Here is a 24,989-nt window from a genome sequence, read left to right as displayed (position 1 = left end):
TGATGAGCAGTAAGCTGATAAATGAAATATATATGCGAAGCAACACACAACATCTGCTGAAAAACTATAATAAATATTTCAATGAAGTGTAAACTTACTTTTAACAGTTTCATTGTGTTGCTTTTTCAGTCTTCAAACCCTGGCTGCATCAAAAGTAGTTAACAATGCATAATGTAAAAAAATAGATGTACCAAAAAACTGTAAAAATTCTGAAATAAGGTCTTTTTTGAAATATGACTGTCAAAAGAAATGACTGAAACTTTTAGTTAGTTTTCACTCCTTGGTTTGAAGCATTCTATTTATTACATTCTTAAAAGATACATACTTTGTTTATACATGTGTATGTGTATGTGTATATATATATTGTTTTATATTTTACTAACAATATTTCATTTATATTTTCTTATGTATTACTGGCTTGCCTCAATTAGTGCCTGAGTGTCTCATGTTTACATTCTAATTCCAACACAGTCAGTTGTATTTTGTTCTTTGCCTGAACGTAGCTTAAGGGTTAAACATTGCAAAATAAATCTATTTAGTAGAAGAGTAGAAAGCATTTCTATCTCTTTTGTTCTTTGTTTAATTTCATTAATGAATTTCACTCCTAAAAGATCACTATCTTTGAATTATGAAATACTTATTGTATTTAGTAACAATGTAAAGCTATAACAGATATATTTCATGAACCTAACCTAGCACAAAAGAAAAACTCCAATGACTATTGCACCTGCAACTCATTTACATTATTTCTCTTTCAAATCTTAATATTCCAAAATTTTTGATGTTATCAAAAAATCAAAATGTACCTGAACATCAACATTTTAAATTTTCTAAATATGTAGAAACACAAACTTAATGTTGATTTTACATATAACACTTCTCAACAAAATAAAAGAATGTATCAGTTAAATGTCTTTCACATAGAAATTGCTTGTAGCAAATTACCATTCTTTTCTACATCTTCACATTCATAAGATTTCAATCAAACTTAGCATCCATTAAATATTAAACTGTTATTTTGACAAAAGAAACTTCATATGTTTTAATAAATTTCTATAAAACAAACTATAGATCATGAAGACTTAGACACAGAACAATCATTCATTACAAACCCAACACTGCAGTAAACATACAATTTTCAGTGAGTTAAAACGATATTACAGAATATCCATAATGTGAACTGATAAGTTAGGTGATACTTCCAACAAATGATTTTCTACTTTATGAAAAACACCAAGGTATCATAAGTATGTTCAGTAAAGTATTTATGATGAGATTTTTTTATGATTAGTATTCTATACAATCATAAAAGTTTAATTATTAATTAATTATATTTCTATCACTAGGTAATAGTTTCTAACTAATTTGCATCCAATGTTTTAGCTGCCATAGTTAGAGAACTCCTCAGAAGCATTAGTAATGTAGTGAATAGAATTAATTCTGGGGTCTTCTTAAAGAGAAAGGTGACCATAATATCCATTGTACAGAGTCTAAGAATTATATCAACTAATTATATGAATGCTTTCAAGAAAAGTAATCAGGTTTTGCTAATATTTTTTCTAAGTTGACTTAAAAGGACATAAAGGCTTCTTTTTTAATACTTTTCCTCATGTATGGTTATATAATATATGATATTATCTGCTATAACAGGCTATTGTAGATAAATCAGTATTAAATTATATTGTATACAGCTATTGTGCTTCTAAAATTTATCTTTTATCGTTCTTTTTGTTTATCCAGTGAACTGAAGACTACAATTACAAAGGATGTTGTAAATGGTACTTTGCTGTCTATTGAGACTACAAGTGGTTTGGTGTGTATTAACTGTTTATTAAGATTATGGTGATATGTTATTTTTCACTTCTCAACTTCCTTGGTGTCACAAACAATGTTCATTCTGTAAACTGGACAATCTATGACAACAATCTTTGCACTGTTGGAGTAGTTTGAATTATTGGTATTTATGGGTTTTCTGTAAACTCATCTAATATATGAGAGTTATGCATCTTGGTAGATATAATATTAGAAATTTGTTATCCTTTTCTAATTGTGAATCATATTTCTGGATGTTTTCTGTTTGGGTGATTCATAATTCTGGAATCTTGTTTGTAGTATGTGGCCATATTAAGGTACTTTCAACATACTTCAGTCAAATCCTATCTTAAGGAACTGTTTTGAAATGTTTCGTGCAGAGATTCCAAGCTTGTGATAAAACAGATCCTATGGTTTGGTATTTTTGTTGTTGGTAGTATTTATGTTTAAAAATGTTGTGTTGTGATGGATACAGAAATTTATGAGTTTAATACTGCAGTCTTCTGTATTTTCAGCTGAAGTGAAAATACTTTTGAACTGTATCAGATAAACAGAAATAAACAGAAGATTCATTCAAGATATGGTACTGCATATATGGTACATTTATGCTGTATGTTTACTGTTTGAGTTTAAGTTAAGGAATAACAAAACTGGACACTGTGTAAAACATAATGATAATAATCATCGTTAAGCATTTAAGACAAAAATCAATGAATGTAATTGCTAATGGAATAATGCACAGCCACATTTTCATTTAGTTTTCTCTCATTGATAATATAATGAAAACCAGGTCAAGAATAGGTTAAGATCAGAAACAAAATAAATAAATAAATGCTATGTTTCTACCCTCAAAGAATCCTCACATTTATCCAGCATCACATGACTGGTCATTTTCATTCCACAAAGGTGGGCAATATTATCTGTACAACTACTGAATAACACTGCTTCTTAAAACAAAGTTACTTTAAGTAATTTTCTCTATGGATAATAACAGATATTACTAACTTTGAAAATGTCAAAAAAATGAAGATAATTTTAAACAAGATTAAATGAAGGTAGCATATACCCTTTACATAGTATTATCTAGGTTTCAGCCTTCTTTATCAGGAAGAAACATCTTCATACTATATTTTTTGTTTGGCATATATTGAAATAAGTACAAAGACGTATTCTGGCACATGTCATGTAACATTACCACTGTGGTTAATTTGCATACTGCAAAAATAAAATAATAAAAGATAAATATCTCATGATCCTGAGACATCCTCTACAAACATAACTAAATACTCCTGAAAATGGGCCCAGACTTTGATGAGATGCAAAGAATTAGTCTGAACTAATGAAAACTGTGAAAGATTCCAAATATGCAAATAATTAACTGTGGTAATTCTTTGACCAAGTGTTAACTGAAAATCTGCACATATTCACAATAAATAACACATTTAGAATAAATACTGATACTAAAGAAAGGGCAAAATCTTTGGAATATTCCTACACCACAAATCCTTGCAAGTTGCATTCTGTAAGCAGCTTAGCTTTATAGTTCTTAAAAGGGTGGTACACCAATAAGTGGGTGGGATACATCACACCTGATAATTGTACCTTGTGCAGTTTTAAGGTTTGTTTGTCTTTTAGTATCTCTACAAAATGAACTGAATGTTAACATGTAAGACTGTTTTACTTGTTAACTTTGATATCAACCAAATATCTAACTAACACACTTATCTTTACTGTTAATTATGAGGCAGAGAGGATAGCCTGTTTATGAATTTTAGGATAACCACAGATGCCTGTGTTACTTGTTTGACTATTTCTGTTCCAAGTTACTTTGAATACTTCTTAAGAATTTTACTTTTGTGTGTGTGTGTGTGTGTGTGTGTGTAGCAGTTGATCTTCATATAATGATAGTGGACATCCTCAAGTTTATATTAGAATTTGATGATATATTCCTTCTGTTCACAATTACAATGATATTCCCTTTGTATGGTGATGCAGTGTTGTCTTCATTATTTTTAAACAGTTTTTTTTACTCTGTTAAGGTGGTATGATTTAAATTTCATGCTTTTTCTGGACTACTGACCTTACTTGGATTCTGAATTATTTACTTATTCTTCTGGCAAGCTGTACATTGGGTAATGCAGTCATAGCTACATACAGGGTTGATATTTTAATACGTATTACAGTAATTTCAATCCTTTACTTATATACTTTATTCAGGTTGTGCCTATATTGTTAAAAGATTTCTTATCTTTGAGAATGTATGAAAAGAATTAAGTTTCTTGTGTGAATTTCTTTATTAGATGAGAATAGCTTTGTGTATCATTATAGATTCTATGTTGTTGTTTATTGCATTATCTATTTCCATGTTCTTCTTGTTCTGCGTTATGTTAATTTATACAAATATTTGATCCTCTTTTCTAGCATGGCTTTATGAAGTTTCCAAGTTAGTTTCTGATATTACAATAGATAAATTGACCATAAGTCCTTTAGGAATTTTATATTGTTTAAATTTATGGCTAATTTTTAATAAGTAATAAATAATTAGACTTAAGTGATCATATACTTTAATAATCATGTCAACCAAGTCATTAATTATAATAACCATGATATGCATTCACATATATGAAACTAGAATTTACTACTTTACACAGATTCATCCATACAAAACAAATATCCTTTGTAAAATTAACATAATCAGCAATTGAACACTTTATGTTTTTGTCTCATATATAAAATGCACTTACCAAAGCTTGCAACCACAATCCAGCCAACAATGAATGTAAGAAACAAAAGAAGACATAAAATATCTGTGCAGCTCCTGAAAAAATAAATTATTTCACTCATACAGTATTTTCTATATATATTCAATTCATTACAGTATATTTATTCAGAGAAAAATGAGCAATAGAACATACACGTCCACCATACTAGTCATGACTAATCATACTAAATCCTTTTAGTTCATATGCAATGTTTTGTAAAAGTATTCACCCCCTGCAAAGTTCCTACATTTTGTCACAATCATGAAAGTTTCAAATGGGACTTTAAATTTATAATCTACACAATGTACCCCAAAATAAGAAACCTAAAAAAAAATAACAACAAAGAAATGCTGATATTATGTAAGTGAGTTAGATGTACAGAGAATACAGTGGAGCCCCATTAAGCCGCGGACCAGTAAACCACGAAATCGCTTAAGCCGCTGTAGCAAGTTTTGTCCCAAAATTTTTGATGTATTAAGTCTACTACCTGGCTTTTTAAAGTTTCTCACACTCTCCTTGTCATTGACACTGACATGACAAATGTGAGCGAGGATTATCGCGGCTCACCGCTAATTTAAGAACGTATAAAAATGCGGCTTACGAATTTAATCCTGGCTTTATAACTTCAAGGAGATATTTAAAAAGGATTTGCTTTAATTTGGGAAAAGTGAACCATCGCAATGCATTGGTCGTTTGTGTTAAAACGGCACTTGTCAATTGTATCTGAATAGTCTATACATTAACATTATAATGATCACGCAATGGCCCAGATGAGGCTCCTCGGTGGAGCTGTTGGCGACTTCGGCTTTTCAATCACAAAGGTTTAAGCCGCGGTTAAGCAGGTTGACCCCCCAAATACCGCGGCTTAACGGTGCTCCACTGTATTAGAATATTCCCAATTGTATAATTAATCAACCTCTTTGTTACAGCAACTCCAAATCAGTTGAAGTGCAAAAAATTAGTTTGAAGGGTCATAAACTTAGTTTAATGGTCTTTATCTTACATAATCAAAGTGGTTTAACTTGATTTCATAGTAAATGCATCTGCTCAAGCCACAACTTACACAAGGATATGACAAATCAACTATGAAGACAAAGAAGTTTCCAGACAAATGAATGATAAAGAGGTAGAGAAGCACACATCAGGAGAAAATTACAAGAAAATTTCAAAGACACTGATTATTCCTCTTAATACAATGAAGTGCATCATTAACATTCCTACGAAAAGTGGGGCCTAATAGGCCCCAGAGCAACTTAAAAGGTTATTAATATTAGGCTAATAATTTTGTATTTAAATGAAATTGCCATTTAAATCCATTAATGAATGGATTAACGAGATTCCCACTGTCCCTATCTACTAGCTAGCGAAACCACAGCCAGGGGAACGGGCTTGGAGAAATCAGGACTAGAAACGTCTTTTCGTAGGAGCGTTAAGATACAACCTAGTTACTACCTAGAAACTGTTTACATCATTTGTATTTTATCAAAAAGTGAAATTATTGGTGGGAGGTGAATACTTTTGCAAAGCACTGTACTATACACTACTGAGTTTCACCACAAAATCAACACTTCTTTTATACTCAAATAAAGTGACATTGGCTATATATACAGCATCAATAAATTACACAGACTAACAGTTTTATTATCAGTAGTGAAACACACACAATTTTTTCAAAAAAATCAATATACTTTTAAGCAAAATCAAACATGGTGTATATGCTTTAAAATCAGCAAACAATCTGCATTTTGTTACAACACAGAAGGCATCCTTTTCATATAAATCGTTCTATAAAGATGAAAAAAAAAGACATTTGTGGTTTCTTTACATTTTAACAATACATATAACCTAACTATTTTTCTCATTCAACCTCAGTTTAAGTTTGTTCCTCAATAGACTTTCTTTCATACATAGTTCATGTTCACCATTGATTTTACTAAGAATTTTAATTTATCATTCACTCATCGTGATGAGTTCAAAGTAATGCAAAAACATTTAGGTTATTAATGTTTATACATCAGATTAGAAGTTTTGATTTTACTGCCTCAAAAAATACTGTAACCCACATGCAGACGTAAAAACATATTGCAACTCAATATGAGGGTATGGAAAATAATATAACTTATGTAACCAGTTTTTAATCAGAATAGCCTATTTTGCTGTATATGGTTTGAATAAGTGTAATTAGTCTAGAGTGAAGTACAGTTCAAAATAACTGCTAAAGTTAAAAGTGAAAGGAAACTGCATATAAAGGAAATCTTTTAACTAATAGACTGAAGTAAAAACTAAATGTACAAAACATTTCATTAATTGTTGAATCTTTGGATGTTAATATATATTAACTTATGTATGTTTTATTTACAACAATATAAAATGGATAATGCATCTTTGGGAACATTTTCTTACAAGAAAACATTGTGTGAAATATTAAGGTAAATACATCATTCAAAAGAATGAAAACTGAGTGAAAGTTCTATCAAAAAAAAAATCAAACTATGGTTAAACAGAACTTTTAGCTAACACGTCTAAGGTTCTCACTTTAACACTAGAATCCACTCACTTTCCACTATACATGTACTTATTATACTAGTACCCAGAATCTTATACCAATGAATAATTCTGAAAAGTACTGTTTATTTGAAGCATCATGAAAAAAGTTTTGAAATGCTCTCTTGCAGTGTCATGCATTATTTTGGATCATTGACCACTATTATACATAAACATCAAATACTGGTAAGTGTGAGGGGTGTTTAAGTTCTTAACCTTGACTGTTTTATCTTTTAAGATTAAAGTTTTAATGCTTAGTCACTAGAACTCCCATATTTCACCCAGTTTTTCCAACTTCATAAAAACTGTAACAATTACAAGTAAAAACTTGCACTCAAGCTGAAAAATCAATCTAAAGTTTTCATATGATTTAGGTACTAGGGTATTAAAATATTTTTAATCACACTTTACAATGGCAATTACAGCAAATCTGGCTGAAGTGCACACAATCACATACAATATTTATAAATGTGTATGACACATGTACATCTCAACTGCTCAATGAATGTGACTGCAGTTACCAAATGTAACTTCCTTCTACAATCACAATTTTCAATAATTGACATTTATAAAAATAAATATATTAATCAATAAGACCTGTTCTTTAATGAAAACTAAATTTAAACTATATGTCATGCTGAGTAAAGCAATTCTTAGTAATTCATTACTACTCACAAGTGATGAACCAATGATGAAAAAAACCCAAAAACTTTTAGCTTTAAAGAATCTCTTTTAACTTTTGATGTAAATATAATTAAGGATTAATAGTTTTCCATTGATATTATTCAAAGAATATGCAGCCCTATGTGATATTAACATATATTATAAATCAAAGAGTAGTAAAACACAGTATCTCTGCTTCTAATTCTTAAACAAAATGTTTTACTTATTTATATTATTATTAGAGAATTGTACATTATCCACAACTTTGTATTCTAAATATCTTGTTCAAATAAGTCCAGCTGACCAATCTGTATATTCTGTTGAGATATTTATATATTATATATGTATTTTTTTTACTTCAGTAACCCGTTTGTAAGATAAACATATTTCATTGTTTTAGTTCAGTTTCACAAAATCTTACAAGAGTATTTCAATAATGCAGGAATTTCTAAATCCTACCTGTTTTTGATTGGTCCTTGAATCCTTGGATCATGCTGCAACAGTTCACCTTTGGATGGAGATGAAATGTTTCATAAATTAAACTACATATAAAGCTTTGAACAAGCATCTACCTTGATAGAGGTACTTTTTCAATATTAAATCTTGAAAGGAAACGTTTTGCTGGAAAGTAATTAAAGAAATGGAGCTTACCTTATAAAACATAATGAAAGAATGCAATACATGCATATAACTTAGTCCTCTTGCTGGAAATGTTTAAGGTGATATGATACATAATTTGGACTAAATGAAATACACACACACATTTGTTTTTAATTTAAAACTGAAATTCTGAATTTTGTTTGGGACTAATTCCTTAATAAAAACCTAAAAGCTAGACTCAAATTACTTACTAAAAAAACATCCTTTGGTGTGTACTAACTAATAGTTCATATTCACTCCAAAGACTGCCAATAAGAATACCACAGATTTTTGAAGTGATGTATCTTAAAAAGTTAGCCTTAGTGAACAAAGAAAATTGCTAGAAAATAGCAGAAAAAACTATTCCTCGTAATAGTGGTTGCTCTTGCAATTCTACTATGTTACCAAATACAAAGAAACAAAAAGTACTTTACATAAATGAAGTAATTAAGTAGTTCCTTTCTCTTTGTTATTGAAAGGGTCATGTACAACATGCTTATGCACATACATCTACTAGATTGATCACAAGTAAGCCTTTAATTTAAAATAGCAGGTTTTTTTTCCAGATTGAAATACTTAAAACACTGTATCAAATAATCAAAGTGCTACATGTGTGTCACGTTTTCAATGGTGATGTTAATTCTGAAATATGATTTGAACATTAATACGTGCTAATAAGTACAGTGCCGCATTTTCTAACTTTGTTGCATATGATTATGATTCGTTTAGAATATTAATGACACGTACTGTTGTAGCCCTGAAGGCACAAAACTTACATTGATACAACATGAATTTTTATTTCGCTATCATGCCAAACATGAGGATTCAGTAAACTAAAAAGTTTGGTACACTGTTACCAAATTACACTGCACAACAATTTTTTTGAAACGTTTTGCTTCCTGAAAAGGTATCTGGTGGGTATGCACAAATATAGTTTTGATTTTGCTTCATCACGTAGGAACTTTGAGAAATAGACAGTTAACTGTTTACCTGCAATAACATATTTAGTTGCGTTTATGTTTCTAATACGCTATTAAGTTCAACATAATTAAAAATGTTTTGCTCCTTATTTTCGTTTGTATTCATTGACGGATTCCAGTTGCCCTGATATCGTTTTTCCATTGTAGTAATGTCCTGGTGAAACCTTTCACCGTGTTCGTCACTGGTAGCACCGAAATTTGCGGGAAGAAGTCCAAGTGTGAGTGGAGGAAATGAATCTTGAGTGACATGTTGCACTTCATTGTTTTGTATGCTTTGAGAAGTTTGTCCACCAGCTGAATGTAATGTGGGGCTCTGTAATTGCCAAGAAAATTGTCAAAAACGTCTTTGAAGGCTTTCCAGGCAATCATTTCCGGCCCAAATAACAGATCTTCGAACTGCTTGTCACTCATAACATGTCTGATCTGAGGGCCAACAAAAATACCCTCTTTGATCTTGGTTTCAGTTATTCTTGGGAACATTTGTTTTAAATAACGAAAACCTTCGCCTTCTTTGTTCATTGCTTTCATGAAATTCTTCATAAGTCCCAATTTTATGTAAAGAGGAGGCAAAAACAATCTTTGCCTGGTCGACAAGCGGTTCATGCGCCACATTTTTCTGTCCTGGAACTAACTTTTTACAGAGTGGCCAGCTCTGTCTAGAATAATGTGACTCTTTGGCACGACTGTCCTATTCACAGATGAAACAACAGTACTTTGTGTAGCCAAGCTGCAGTCCCAGTAACAGACCAATGACTTTCAGATCTCCACAGATATTCCAGTTGTACTTGCTGTATTGGATGTGCTTCAGCAAAATTTCCATGTTTTCGTAGGTTTCTTTCATGTGTGTTGCATAGCCAACAGATATTGAAGGGTGAACGTTGTCATTGTATAACAGAACAACTTGGAGAATTAACATTGATGATTCAATAAAGAGACGACACTCTTGCGGATCATGGTCACGACCCAAAGCAAAGAACAATCCTTCGATGTCAACACAGAAACAGAGACTGTCAACTTGTGCAAAGAATTTGGTTATATCATCTTGTCGGCTTCGAAAAAAACAGAAATTTTCGCACCTGGTGACAGCAAACACAATTCGTGCAGTCTCGAACCCAGCAATTTGATTTTTGCTTTTGACAGACCCAAATCTCTGATCAGATCGTTTAATTCTGACTGTATTATGAGATGTGGATCGCCTGAAGAGCACGGTTCAAATTCCGGATCAATGTCACTGCCAGTTCCCTGCATTGCAGTTTCTTCATCTGGTTCGTCTAAGGTCCATTCCTCTGGTGGTTTCGGAACTGGAAGACTGTCGACATGTGGCACGGGTTTTATTGTTGAAGGCAGATTAGGGTATTCAATTGACTTCTTGTTTTTGGCAGAGAAACCAGACACATTAGTCAAACAGAAGTAACAGACCATCACATGGTCTTTCTGTTCTCGCCATATCATCGGGACAGTAAACGGCATTGTCTTTCGAGTGCCTCTGAGCCAAACTCTCAGACAGACAGCACATGTCTTGATCACCAATTATACAGCTGAAGTACAGATGATATGCTTTCTTCACAAGAGCAGTCATTGAGCGTCTCTGATGAACAAGCGTATACTTGCCACAAATATAGCAGAATGTATCGCGGCTGTTACAACATTGACGAGACGTACTGACCGACATCAATCGTCCTGTAAAATGTCTATTCCATCTAACTTACTTGTTACAGTGCTACTGAGGCAATGCTATATTCTGAAACAATACGCACACACTAAAAGGTCTACATTAATCCAATGAGCAGCATCTGTGTATGCAAGCCACTTTTATAGCCTGCTGAGACAGTTTTAAGCTGGCTCCGGCCTGCCCAGGCATGCCCGGGCTGCATACTTCCACAGAACAGCTTCCAACATGGCTTGATTTCACGCCTGGACTGCACAAAACATTGTTCATAGGTCTCTTAAAGAAACGAAAATTTTGGACACAAATATAAGAAAAAACATGACAAACTAAAGATTTCGATGAAACGGTACGTGATGGGCAAATTTGGATGTGATTTTCGTAATCAGCAGCCAAAAATCTATAAGGAATACCCAACAGTGTTCAAGAAGCAAAAATTTTTTTAACTCTAACAGTTTGTCTCTAGTTTTCATTTCATCATGACCGTTGTTAAGATTGTTTTGTTTTGTTTTTTTCTGTTTCATGCACCGTCTTCAAATAGAAAAAAAAGAATAAATTGTTGTTTTCAATGCTGATTTCAGAAATATAAATCGAAATTTGAAGAAATGTAAAGAAATATTTTTATCTTTGCTCATAGACCGTTTGTTCATTTCAGATATCCGGAAACAGCTACATAATAACCGTCTGCACTAGGATATCTAATTTTGAACTTAGAGCATAGAGTGAATGCAGCTTGTCAACAGCAAGCATCACTTCTGAAGTTGAACTGTTCTTAATGTTCGAAATCTAAACGTTCCTGGTTAAATTCTACAGTTTTCCGAGTAGTAAGCGTTAACCATAAGTATAGCTTCTGAGACTTATAGTATACTCATTATAGCGACCAACAATATATTCTGTCTCTCGGTGTCTTGTGGTAGTTTTTATGTATCAATCACGTGAGATTCTTGAACGTTCAACAATGTTCGAATACACGCTGTTATTTTCATAAACCGCATGTTGTTGATTCTTAATCTCAAAAATTTTCTAGAAATTTAGAGAACAGGCGGACTTGCGAAATACACATCCAACAATACACTTCACATACATAAGAACTATACTGAAACCAACGTATCTATTAAAATAAATGTATACCATAAATACGCTACTCACAGTACTACAAATTAAAATGTTGATTTTATAATTTAAAAACAAACACAAAAATCACAACTTTCAATAGCCAATGTATACCATAAATACGTTACACACACAGTACTACAAATTAAAATGTTGCTTTCATAATTTAGAAACAAACACAAAAATCATAACTTTCAATAGCCTTATTTCGTTCAAGATTCAAATTACGAACACAAAATAAAATATAAGTGTTTGATAAATAAATAAATTATTTCAAAGTTAATGTCTTTAACTTTAAAATAAACCCTAAATTAAAAATAGATGAAAGAGTAAACTTGGATGAATTTCTCACAACTAGCATCTGTTAATTAATTACCTACTATGTGCTAACAAACTACCAATAGGACTAAAAATTACTTTAACACTTGACACATCAGATAGCCCAACATCTGTTGAGATTGAACCCAGTAACGTGTTTCTTTGCAGCTCTCAGGGATGATGGACCTGCTTTCACAGTTATACACTCACAGTCAAACGAATATTATAACTTTTATTACAGTATGCTTATCTTCACAAAGTTTAACAGGTTATCAATAAACAAAATATCAGATTTTTAAAAATAAAGTTTTAAGATTTTTTAAGTAATAACTGTCTAACGTCGACGATCCAAAATACAGATTAATTTTAATATTACATTTGTGCATCAGAAAATTGTCATATTTCACATGCAAAATACTTAAAAACCTCCCAGTTAGCTTCTCTTTGATGACCTGAGTGGTAAGTACCATGCCCAATTAACATGAAGCCACAAAGGTAGCGATATTTTCAATATTTAGGTACAGGATAAGTATCTAGAGATTTTAAATGAACCCTGCTGACAAAGCTGGCAACTTATACTAGTATTAAAAATTAAATGTAATGAGTAATATGAAATTAATTTTTAAAAATTGAAAATTAATATCATTATTCTGAATGAATTAAGAAAATGTTATGTTTCTCGTTTCTCAGGGGAGGAGAGAGGGCAAGTGTCAACTTTTGCCACCCTCTATGAACGCCTATGCGTAGAAGAGTGCAAAATATAGAATCACGCTCTGCTGTTGTTCTTTTTACAGCAACAGGTGTCCCCCAGTAGCATTGTGGTATGTCTTCGAACTTAAAATGCTAGTAACGGGGTTTTGATACCCGTGGTAGGTAGAGTAAAAATAGTCTCTTGGGTATCTTTATGCTTAGTTACAAACAAACCTATGTACAAACAGCAGCAGGTTATTACAGAATTAAAAAAGAAAACATTGTGAGAAAAGAGACAAGAACTACAACGATTTTGCAAATAAATAAAATAAAAAAGCAGAATGTTATCCGAGTATTTTCTGCTACACATGTATTTATATATATATATATCAAACACATTTTGTTGTTTCTGTGAAAAATAATTTTTTTTTGCATAGCACGCACCACCCTCTCAACTACGGGGACTGAAGGTACCTAAACACAGCACTGACTGAGATAAGGATGTTCAACTGGGTTTGTGGGAGTCTTTCCAGAAAATAGTAAATTCGAGTTATTTCTATAAATCTTGATAAATGAAACTCGGCACAGCTTCTAAAACAAAAACACAAACAAACAAATAAACTAAATGCTAATGAAAATATTGCATGAGGTACCTATGATGGTACCATACTGTATATTATACCATCCTTCTTATATTTACTCTTTATTGTATAAATGACATTTTTGAATTTGAGAAATTTGTTAGGAAAATCATTTTGTAATGAATTAGGCATGTGCTACAACTTTAACTCTGCATCTTTGGGCTTTACTATGCCGTTCGTCTCACAAAATATCGAAACTAATGCTTTATTACATATGATTTCAATCCCACTTTTCGAAGATAATGATCCAGTTGTGTCTGTTTTTTTTATGTTTTGCTGTCAGTGCAGTAATCAATTGGAATATCTTTAAATAAGTTCTTCCCTTATCTGACTTGAGCCCACAGTTTAGCTTAATCTCTACACTTAAACCAACACATTCACAACTACATCTAGAACATTCCAAGCATTTGATTTCCATGTACAAGTTAACTGCTCCATGTTGGCTCCAATGACTTTGAGTCAGGCACGGGTTTAGTTAAGGGTCTGGTACAGTGACCCAGCTCTCGAAAACAGTGCCAAACATCTTCTTTTTTTTTCTGTAATTAAAATAATCCAAACCTTTCTGAAAATACTCTTTTTCTCTTTTGATCCACGCCAAGGTGCCGGGCTGACTCGTATGGCAGGTGTTAATTATTGGTTATTACTTACGATTTTCTGTTATTTAAAAGCTACATATTAAAATAACCTCTGTTGTAATAAAATATTCGTACCTCCAGACTGTAAAGAATGAGTCTGCAACAAGAAGACCAGAACTGAAGCTTTCGAATCCACGTATTCACAGTAAAAACAAAACTAACTACTAACCCCTTTTATGTCCATATAATGATATATTAAGTTTGTTATTTTGGTCATGACTTAAATATTTCTTTACAAAAAGAATGCTTTTACACTATTCCGATTAAATAAGATATTCCAAACTGGGAATGGTGCAAAATTTTCATAAAATGCTATAAAATCATTAATTCACATGCTGTAAATCTACTTCTCTCCGCGAAAGCAAATAAAGCTAAAAACAAACGAGAAATTATTAAAGTAATTTTGTAGTTTCAAATTTTACAAGTGAATTCAATAACATTGATATTGTTGTATAACATAGAAGTTATGACACAGCTATACAAAGGGCAATCTGTGCTCTGCCCACCATAGGTACCGAAAGATGGATTCTAGTGCTATAAGTTTGCAGATATCCGTTATATTAACCCATCAATAGACATTCCCAGCAACCAATTAGCAACCCTCATAGAATTCGCCATGATGAAGAGAAACTTCATGTTCAACAACAAATAAATGGCCTAAGCATGTGTAACCCAGTATCACCAGTTTTAGCCAATATTTTTATGACACAAGTTGAAACACAAGCATTTAACACAGCATTAGATCCACCACTATACTGGTACTGATATGTAGACGACATGATTGCGGGATTCACATCTACAGAACACACACTTAATTTTTTTCAATCACATTAACTCTATACATCCCAACATTAACTTCTCATGTGAACAGGAAGAAAGCAATCAAATATCATTTCTTAACCTCAAAATTGCAAGAACCGATACATAATTTAAAACAGAAATCAACCTAAAAATCACCCATTCTGGACTATACATTCCTTGGGACTCAGAACATGAAACAAAACAAAAACTCAGCATACTAAGAAACCAAATAAACACAGTCATAAAACTATGCTCACTAGATAAAATTAACCACGAATTAGACAAAATAAAACAATACTTCATCAACATCAATAAGTTTCCTCCACAAACCGTAGAAAACATTATACGTACACACCTTGACAGAAAGCAAAATAAACCAACAAAAATAAATATATCCCACGAATTAAAAATCACGAAACCATATACAGCTGCATACCATACAGCAGAAAAATAACCAACATTTGGAAAAAAAGTAGTAACAAAATATGACATTCCAGTTAATACCAAATTTATTCAAAAATCAGGCACAAAACTAAGGTCTATACTATGTAAAAACTACACTGACAAACACCACACCAATATTATTTATAAAATACAATTTGATAACTGCCACGACTTCTATATTGGAAAAACAATTAGAAAAATGGAAACCAGGTTCAAAGAACAAAAAAAGTCACCTTCACACGTTTTCGAATACTGCAAATCAAATAAACACAACATAACCATAAAAATCATCCAAATACTAAATAAAGAAACAAACATAGACAAACGCAAACTTAAAGAAGCCTTAATTATACAACAGTTCAAGTCTAAAATAAACCAATACAAAGGAACACCTTTATACCTATATTAATAAATATAATCAAAATGTAAGCACGCCCTCTACATTCCTACACTCATTTACACGACCCCCTTCAAACATGTGGTCAGCTATCGGTCAGTTACCTCTTTCTTTCTTTATAAACCTGACGATAACCGAAGAAGGTCGAAACATTGTTCGGTCCTCTACAAAAATTTTCTCAACTCATACCAGCCGTTTTTACATATATAGTCTGCTGATATGGAGCATATGTTACAATACAATAAAGGTATGAAATGTATGTGGGAATCATATGTGGTTTCAGAGAGAGACAAGGGGCCCATACCATCCTCTTGGTGGTAATGTGAGAAGTGATGCTGAAGTATGATATGCAGTAACCAATCATACAGCCAAACAGGTGGAACCGTATCCGGAAAGGATGATGAAGCTGCGACTTCCACTGTTCAAGAACTGCATCACCATGTGTTAGCCTACGCACCAACAATTTCAAACGAAACTACATATAAGAAGAGCTGTGTCTGACCCTACAAAAATATTTTGGATTTGGTTACTAGTAGTGACAGACTTTTAGTCCTTGGAAACTTCAATGCTCGTGTTGGTTCAGACCATCAAATTTGGAACCGTATGTTAGGTCACTTCAGGAGAGGAAAAATAAGCACAAGTGTAGAATTACTTAGCCTTTTCAGTGAGCCAGATTTAGCAATAACAACCACATTTTTCAAACTTCCTAAAAGTGGTATTACAGTTGGCGTCACCCATGTTCCCAGCAATGGACTCTCCTTGACTACGTTCTAACGCGAAGGAGAGACCTTGCTGATTTCATGTCTATACGAATCTGTAAACTGCTCGGCGTTCGGCGTAAAATCTAGCCAGCTGCTTCTCAGAAACTAAACACAGTGAAATTACAGAAGTCTGCTCGCTGAGAGAATTCATGATAAAGATCTCTGAATGTTTGAAACAAATTAGTCTCAATTGATTCCCAGGGTATTAAACCATTTCAAAAAATATTTTATATGGCACAGCCACTTCAGAAACTGGCTTCCACAGTAAGGATCATACCGATTAGTTCGACGAAAGCAATTATAACATCCAGTAATTGTTAGTTGGGAAAAATGCAAGCTAGACAAGCCTTATTAGATGGCAGGCACATTCAACAAGCCACTAAACAATAGAAAAAAACTTAAGCAAATCTCCAAAATATCTACACAAACTCCAAGAACAATTATGGTTACAAAAGACAAAGGAGATACAGTTCTTAACTGATAATCACAATACGAAATGTGTTTTTGACAGTTAAGAGGTGATATATAGGTCATAGCGCGGAGCAACTGTTCTGCTTAAGAGTCGTAATGGTTCTTAACTGTCTACAAACAAGACAGATACTTTGATACCTTGCTAAATAAGATCTCAGGGATTCATGATGCAGTCCTGGATCAATCGCCACAACTACCAATCGATGTAATGCTCAACGACCTATCAAATCTGGAAGAACTCGTAAAGAAAAAAAAAAAAGGTTAAATCTGTGACATCACTGGGCTTGGGCGGTTTACCTGCTAAGAGTTTCAAAAGTGGAAGACTAATATTAAAACAAGAATAGTTTATGCCCTTTTGAACGATATTAACAGGATGGAGAACTACCTCAGGAGTTCTAGAATGCTCTAACTGTAATAATCTACAAACGTAAAGAGGAGCGATATGACTGTAGAAATTACCGATGTATTTGGCTCCTATCAATCATTGCTTCTATGGCTACAAACAATTTTCAAATTTATTCTAGCAGAAAGCCAATGCAATTTTCGAGTGAACAGAAGCACGACGAATCTGATCTTTTTCTTGCGGCCAATTCGAGAAGAATGTACCCAACAAAACACGGCTGTACATCGAGTTGGTCAATTTAACCAAAACTTTTAACAGTGTACGGAGAGAAGTGCTGTGTACACTGCTCGCTAAAATTGCTGTCTTCAGATTGTTCGACTATTTCATGACGGCATGAACGGACATGTATCAAACGAGTGCCACATCAGAAGCCTTCCCAATAGCACATGGTGTCAAACAAGGTTGTGTATTGGCTTACATGTTATTCACTCTGTTTCTTGCTGCTATTCTCGACTGTGGATTTGCTATTCTTGGTGAGGAAATTTAAAATCGCAAAGAATCGACGGTGGTCCTTTCGACCACGTAAGACTGAGGACTTTTATTAACACTGCAAATCTGCGTCAGAGAGTTGCTGAATGCTGATGATATGATGTTTGTATCTAATTCGATAGACGGCCTACAGGTCATTTTAGATCATTTTTCCAATCTATCTTCTGCTTTTTGGACAAATAATTAACATAAAAAAGACCGAAGCCCTCTATCATTTATCACCTAGTTTTCACTAGGTTGAGCCAACTGTTCTTCTCTCTGGCGACAAGCTAAACGTAGTAAACCAGTTCACTTACTTCGGTAGTAAAGTTATTAACGAAAACAGCCTTGATGTATACAGAGCTTGACCACAGGATCCAAGTGGCTTCTGCTTCTTTTGGGCGATTATTCAATAGACAGAGCACGGATGGCCAATTTTAAAGCTGTGTTCTTATCAGTAAACAAATAAACAAAATCGCTATTAATGGCCAATTGATCATCATATATTTAGAAAATCTGTAATTAGCTATACGGTCGATCGCAATGTATATATCCACGTTTTAATTATTCATGTGAATAATTAATTTTTGATTGTTCAATATTATAATTATGGTATTCAATGTATATAATTTTTGTCATTTGTAAATATCGAGTTTTTGGTTTTTTATTCACATTCTGTTCGACGTAAAATCCCAGGAATAGGTGATTATTGTGGCTTTTCTACGAAAGGTAATATTTTTAACAACAGCTTTTATAGATGTACATGCAATTCATAACTTTAGGCTCGGTAGTCTTAATATAGTTTTATTATGTCTTCTCCAGTAATTTTTTTCACAAATATATGACGTTTGTTTGTTTTGAATTTCGCACAAAGTTACACGAGGGCTATCTACGCTAGACGTCCCCAATAAGACTAGAGGAAAAGCAGTTAGTCATCACCAGCCACCGCCAACTCTTGGGCTACTCTTTTACCAACGAATAGTGGGATTGACCGTCACATTATAACGTTCCCACGGCTGAAAGGGCGAGCATGTTTGGTGCGACGGGAATTCGAGCCCATGACCCTCGAATTACGAGTCGATCGCCTTAACCACCTGGCGGGCCTGGCATGGCCTAGCGCGTTAAGGCGTGCGCTTCGTAATCTGAGGGTCGCGGGTTCGCGCCCGAGTCGCACCAAAACATGCTCACCCTCCCAGCCGTGGGGGCGTTATAATGTTACGGTCAATCCCACTATTCGTTGGTAAAAGAGTAGCCCAAGAGTTGGCAGTGGGTGGTTATGACTAGCTGCCTTCCCTCTAGTCTTACACTGCTAAATTAGGGACGGCTAGCACAAATAGCCCTCGATTAGCTTTGTGCGAAATTCCAAAACAAACAAAACCACCTGGCCATGCCGGGCCCGAAATTACTATGATATACCGTGTACTGTTCGGAGTGACTATATACATGACGGTCATGTAACATTTGCTACAGATTAGCTATACACAACACGGAATAGCCTTTAGTACTGATTTTCTGTATACACAGAACCATGTGGTCTTCTTTACCGATAGTCAGTACATACGATGACTGTGTAACCTTTATTTTTTATTTTCTAAATACGCAGCGCCATATAACATTCAACTACTGATTTTTAGTACATACTGCGGTTATACATACATAGCTTTTACTTCCTATTTTCTATATACGGTGGACTCAGCAGGTAGACCAACGTGGCTTTACTATAAGAAAATACATTCTCTATAGAGCGACTCTGCAAGCTTTACTACCGATTTTGCACATATATCGTATATTTTTATTTTTATTTCTGATTTCGAATATAAATATATCTACGTATAATATAAAGATATATAAATAACACAAATATCCCAATAAAATATTTTAAAAATTAAAATAATAATTATTATATATTATATAAAAGCCACAATAATGAAAAACTTATAAATAATGAAACATAAATAATTAGTACTTTTAAACTAACTGGCCGAGCGCGTTAAGGCATACGCTCGTAATCTGAGGGTCGCGGGTTCGCATCCGAGTCGCGCTAAACATGCCCTCCCTCCCAGCTGTGGGGCGTTATAATGTGCGGTCAATCCCACTTTTCGTTGGTAAAAGAGTAGCCCAAGAGTTGGCGGTGGGTGGTGATGACTAGCTGCCTTCCCTCTAGTCTTACACTGCAAAATTAGGGACGGCTAGCACAGATAGCCCTCGAGTAGCTTTGTGCGAAAATTCAAAACGAACAAACAAACATTGTAAACTAACTCTACAAAACACATTATTCGCTATAGCGTACAGTGTAGTAAGATTAACATCCTTGATATGTATGCACAATTTCGCAAATACAGAAACACTAATGATAGACCTCCACATATTTCACTAAATCATTTCGCGAAAAATTGGTAAAATAATTATTTACTATGTGAACTCGACCATTTTTTCATACACTATGACAATAGCCTCAACAATCTGGCCATGCCGGGCCTAAATATTAAGTAGTAATCACTGAAAAATTGCCGGAAAGAGGAAGAGCTGACCTTCCCAGGGGTTTGTGAGTACTAAATCTTAATATCTGATACATAACATGGCTCAGTAGTAAATTGATGATATCAGCTCATAATATGGAATAGACCTCGAAAAAGACATGCGAAATTTTATTTGCGGACGCTCAGTAAATAATTATATCTAGCATTGTGTAAGTGTAGAAAATATCACAATAAAAAAAATTATATATGTGGACTAAATAAGACCTCACCAAACTATACCTATCCTGTGAAGACGTCTTGCGGTGTAAACTCAACTAAGCTACAATACGAAGAAGCAGAAGGTAAAATAAAAAGTACCAAAAATAATCTTAGAAAGAAAACAAATTAAACATGGAATCTAAAACGTCGGATACAGCAATAAAGACAACAAACGTAAAAAAACAAAAAAAAAACAAAAACGAAAAGCAAAAATCTACTGTTGGGGGTAGAAAGATGTCGAAGGTGTACCTGATCTCTGAAGTCCAACAAAATCGGGCTTAAAAATCCGATGCTCGCCAGCAGTTTACAGAAGAAAAATAGTTCAACCCGTGCATGTGAAAACTACAGTGAGCAGGTTAATAAGTAAATAAAGTTTTACACCAACAACCGGTATTTCTAATGTAACGAGTGCATTGTGTAAACAGATAAAATTACTATTTTTTATTTCAACACAATATAAACATTGTGATATTACCGAAAATAATAAAGTTTACGTAACCTGTGTTTCAAAGATATAATTCTTAAAAAGCTGATAAATGGAATGCTATTATCTTAACGTGGAATAAGTTTTCTGATGCAATGGTTATAGAAAATTAAGAGGTAAATACAACGTATATGAAACTTCATGGAAAAAATTATGAAATGAGCTGTTAAAACCATTCATTGCACAACCTAAAAGTTAACTAAGAGGTGATTAAGATTTTATATTAAAATTTTCTAGTAAAATTGCCCATAACACCTGTTTAATTACACAAGATATAGATCTTTATATACTAATATGGAATTTGAACTTGGAATTATAGCTGTTAATTATTTCTGTGAACGTTATCCAGACTTTTTGCATTCCGGAATTAATAGGGAATTTTTACTTTGAAGCTGTAAAATAATAATCAAATAAGAGAAACCACCATTGGCATAAAAAATGTCACCTACCTGTTCTATTTTTGTAATGATGTTCTTATGGGAGAAGATGTATTCCGTTTTTGATCAAAGAATGAAGTTACATGTTAGATTTTATGTGATGTCTCATTGGCTCAGATATATTAATGATTGATTATTTTGTTATTTAGAAGAAGGATTTTAACTGGTTTACTTTTAATCACGTTTTGAATAATTTAGATCCAAACATTAAATTTACTCTTGAAAATTTTATAAACTATGCGTTTCTTGGTTATACCTGAAATACCTGAAAATTGCTCTTTAAAACTGAAATTTTCTATAAACGGACTAATAGCCACATTTATTTAAATTTTAGAAGTAGCCATTCTAAACACATCAAAATACCCGATATAAGCTACCAAAGAGAACTGTAAAGATTATTAACAACAAAATAAAAATAAATATTAAATTGAATGAATTTCAAATATTTTTGTTAAATAGAAATTGTCCAGAGAGCCTAATTGATAATTGTATATTACTCACAGATAGCCCAATGTGTGGCTTTGTGCTTAATTACAAACATTTTTATAAATGTACCTTAAATACCAATGCCCTATAATAATATTTCTTTTTTGTTTTCCATTTTAGTTTTATGATAATCAAAAAATATGTTATTTTAAGGAAATTACTTTATAATAACAAACTGGAAGTACTTTTGAACATTATTTAAACGTTTGATTTCCAAGGGTACAGTACCTCGCGGGTACAGCGGTAAGTCTATGGATTTACAACACTAAAACAGCGGTTCGATTCCACTCGATGGACTAAGCAGATAGCCCAATGTGGTTTTGCTAAAAGAACACACACTCTTATGGTACCCCTGGGATAAAAGCCACAATTAATCAATCACACATTCACGAGAATTAGATACAATACAATAAGAATGAAAAACGATATTTAAAAAATTATATACATTTAAAACTATCTAAGAAAAGATAAAAATAATACTGCACAATCAAAGACTAATTCATCACATGAACGATTTCAAAATACAGCTCTAACAATACAGCAAAAGCTGCATCGCTCTATTGAATAACATTGTTAATCCCTACAACACCCAAAATACTAAGGAAATTAATTTTGAAAAGTTTATTTGTGACATAAATAGCACTCTAGTTACTACTCCGTAAGTACCATCAAAGCAAAATGCAGAAGAAGAAAACACGTCTCTATTCATTTCTAAAGAAACTGTTAACGGTACTTTAAAATAAACGACAGGAGGTAATACTACTTCCGGTTCTGTCTCTTATTTTTGATTTATCTCGCATTCAGATCTTAGATAAGCCAAGCACTCAGTTGGAGTTAACTACGAAATAAAATTTAGTGAAAAAAAAAAAACAAGAGTAAAAGGCAAATAATAAAAACAAAAGTAAAATAGGTGATTTATTAAAGTTTTCTCACCGTCTCATCTCTATCCAAGATAACGTCAACATGAATAGCTTATTTGTTTTGAATTTCGTGTAAAGCTATAAGAAGGATATCTGCGCTAGCCGTCCCTAATTTATCACTGTAAGACTAGAGGGAAAAAAACTGGTTATTACCATCCAACCGCCAACTCTTAGGCTACTCTTTTATCAATGAATAGTGGAATTGATCATAACATTATAAAGCTCTCACGGCTGAAAGGGCGATCATGTTTGGTATGATGGAGATTCGAACCCGTAATCCTCACATTACGAGTTTAGCGCCCTTACCACCTGGCTATGTCGGTCCCAATATGAATAGAAGAAAAAAAAAAACATTTACTTTGTATGTCCATGTATATCGAACTTTCAACAATAATGACATTAATTTATGAAAAAAATTGCATTACGATTACTATGCATATATTATAGTATATTTATATTAGTAACATAAGAATTCCCCATTAGTTTACATTTTAAACTATTTTAACTATATTCTTAAATGCAACTGGAATAGACTTAATCCATAATAAAACAATATCGTAACTGAAAATTTAAAAAAAATATTAATTGTATAATTTTACTTTTGCTGTTGGCTAGGTTCGCACTCGACGTTGAACTTTGATGCTTTTGATCTTTAATTTTAGTTGTCGGATTCTACTTAAAAAGACATTAGCGATATTTTGGACTGAGACTGTCCTGGTTTAGATTGAAAAATCACCCTGAAAGAGAGACTAAACAAACACTACAAGTCTGCAACACTCAAATTAGTAATACTAGCACGCGCAGTGATAAGCTTAGAATTTACTGATGTTACTACGTTATTATACCTGTAAATACGTAGTTTTTTATCTGCAGTCTACGTACTTAACGACTGATAGCAAAATGTATTCTACAGTGTATTTATAACTAGATTCCTCATACAACACATTGCACTATGTTAGTTATTATAGTTAAAATTAACTTATAACGTTATTTGGATGTAGCAGTGATGACTGTTTAAAAGAGATTATTTTTAGGCTTAAAACAAAATATTTACTAATTCCTTTTTGGTATATTTAAGTAATCATTACAAAGCTAATATGTACAGAAAATTCATTTGTATGTGAGGATGTATATACAAATACGTGTGTGTGAGGTTAGTTCATCGCGCATCTGCGTATATACAGGTGTGTGTGTCTGTGTATATGTACAGACCATATAAACTAACTAAAAATTACAAACATATATGTTTATATGTATGTACATAAAGCTAAATAATTTCAAAGGTTTTAAATAAAATTCCTATTAATTTTTAACTTCACAGTGGCCTGACTCTAATTATAATATCAAATTTATTGCAGTAAGATAAATTGAAAGCTGATAGACTTACTTATACATGTTGCTTTTGTGTTATTTGAATAAATCGTGCGTTTCTATCTTTCTTTAATGTCGTAATACCTATTCTGAATTTATTGCGTGGGGTAGTGAGTAACATGCTCGACTCGAAATCTGAAGGTCGCGGTTTAGGATCCCTGTCATATCAAATGTGCTCACCCTTTCAACCATGGGGGCATTATTATGCTACGTTGAATTCCATTATTCTTTTATCAAAGAATAGCCAAAGAGTTGGTGGTAGATGATGTTGACTAACTGCAATCCATCTAGTCTATCACAGGTAAATAAGGAATTGCTAGTACAGATAGCCCTTGTGTAGCTTTG

General features: G+C 32.9%; 1 protein-coding gene across 3 annotated transcripts in view; it reads right to left on the bottom strand.

Moving 5' to 3' along the window:
* LOC143223833 (choline transporter-like protein 1) overlaps positions 1-24,038 on the bottom strand; it is a 39,319-nt gene extending 15,281 nt beyond the window's left edge. The window contains exons 1-3 of one of the 3 annotated variants that reach the window (XM_076452317.1): positions 23,873-24,038; positions 8,241-8,289; positions 4,557-4,630 (exon numbers count right to left, since the gene is read on the bottom strand). The gene's annotated coding sequence lies outside the window, so the exon portion shown is untranslated. Of the gene's footprint in view, positions 1-4,556; positions 4,631-8,240; positions 8,290-8,632; positions 9,011-21,195; positions 21,290-23,872 lie in introns of those variants that run through there. The other 2 variants (XM_076452323.1, XM_076452329.1) reach the window with 2 other exon arrangements.
* Positions 24,039-24,989: the final 951 nt, after the last annotated feature.

This window comes from Tachypleus tridentatus, chromosome 1 (genome assembly GCF_004210375.1).
Source record: "Tachypleus tridentatus isolate NWPU-2018 chromosome 1, ASM421037v1, whole genome shotgun sequence".
In the NCBI taxonomy this organism is placed as follows: Eukaryota; Metazoa; Arthropoda; class Merostomata; order Xiphosura; family Limulidae; genus Tachypleus; species Tachypleus tridentatus.
Note: the sequence above shows the minus strand (reverse complement) of the source record. Positions and strands in the feature narration are given on the sequence as shown.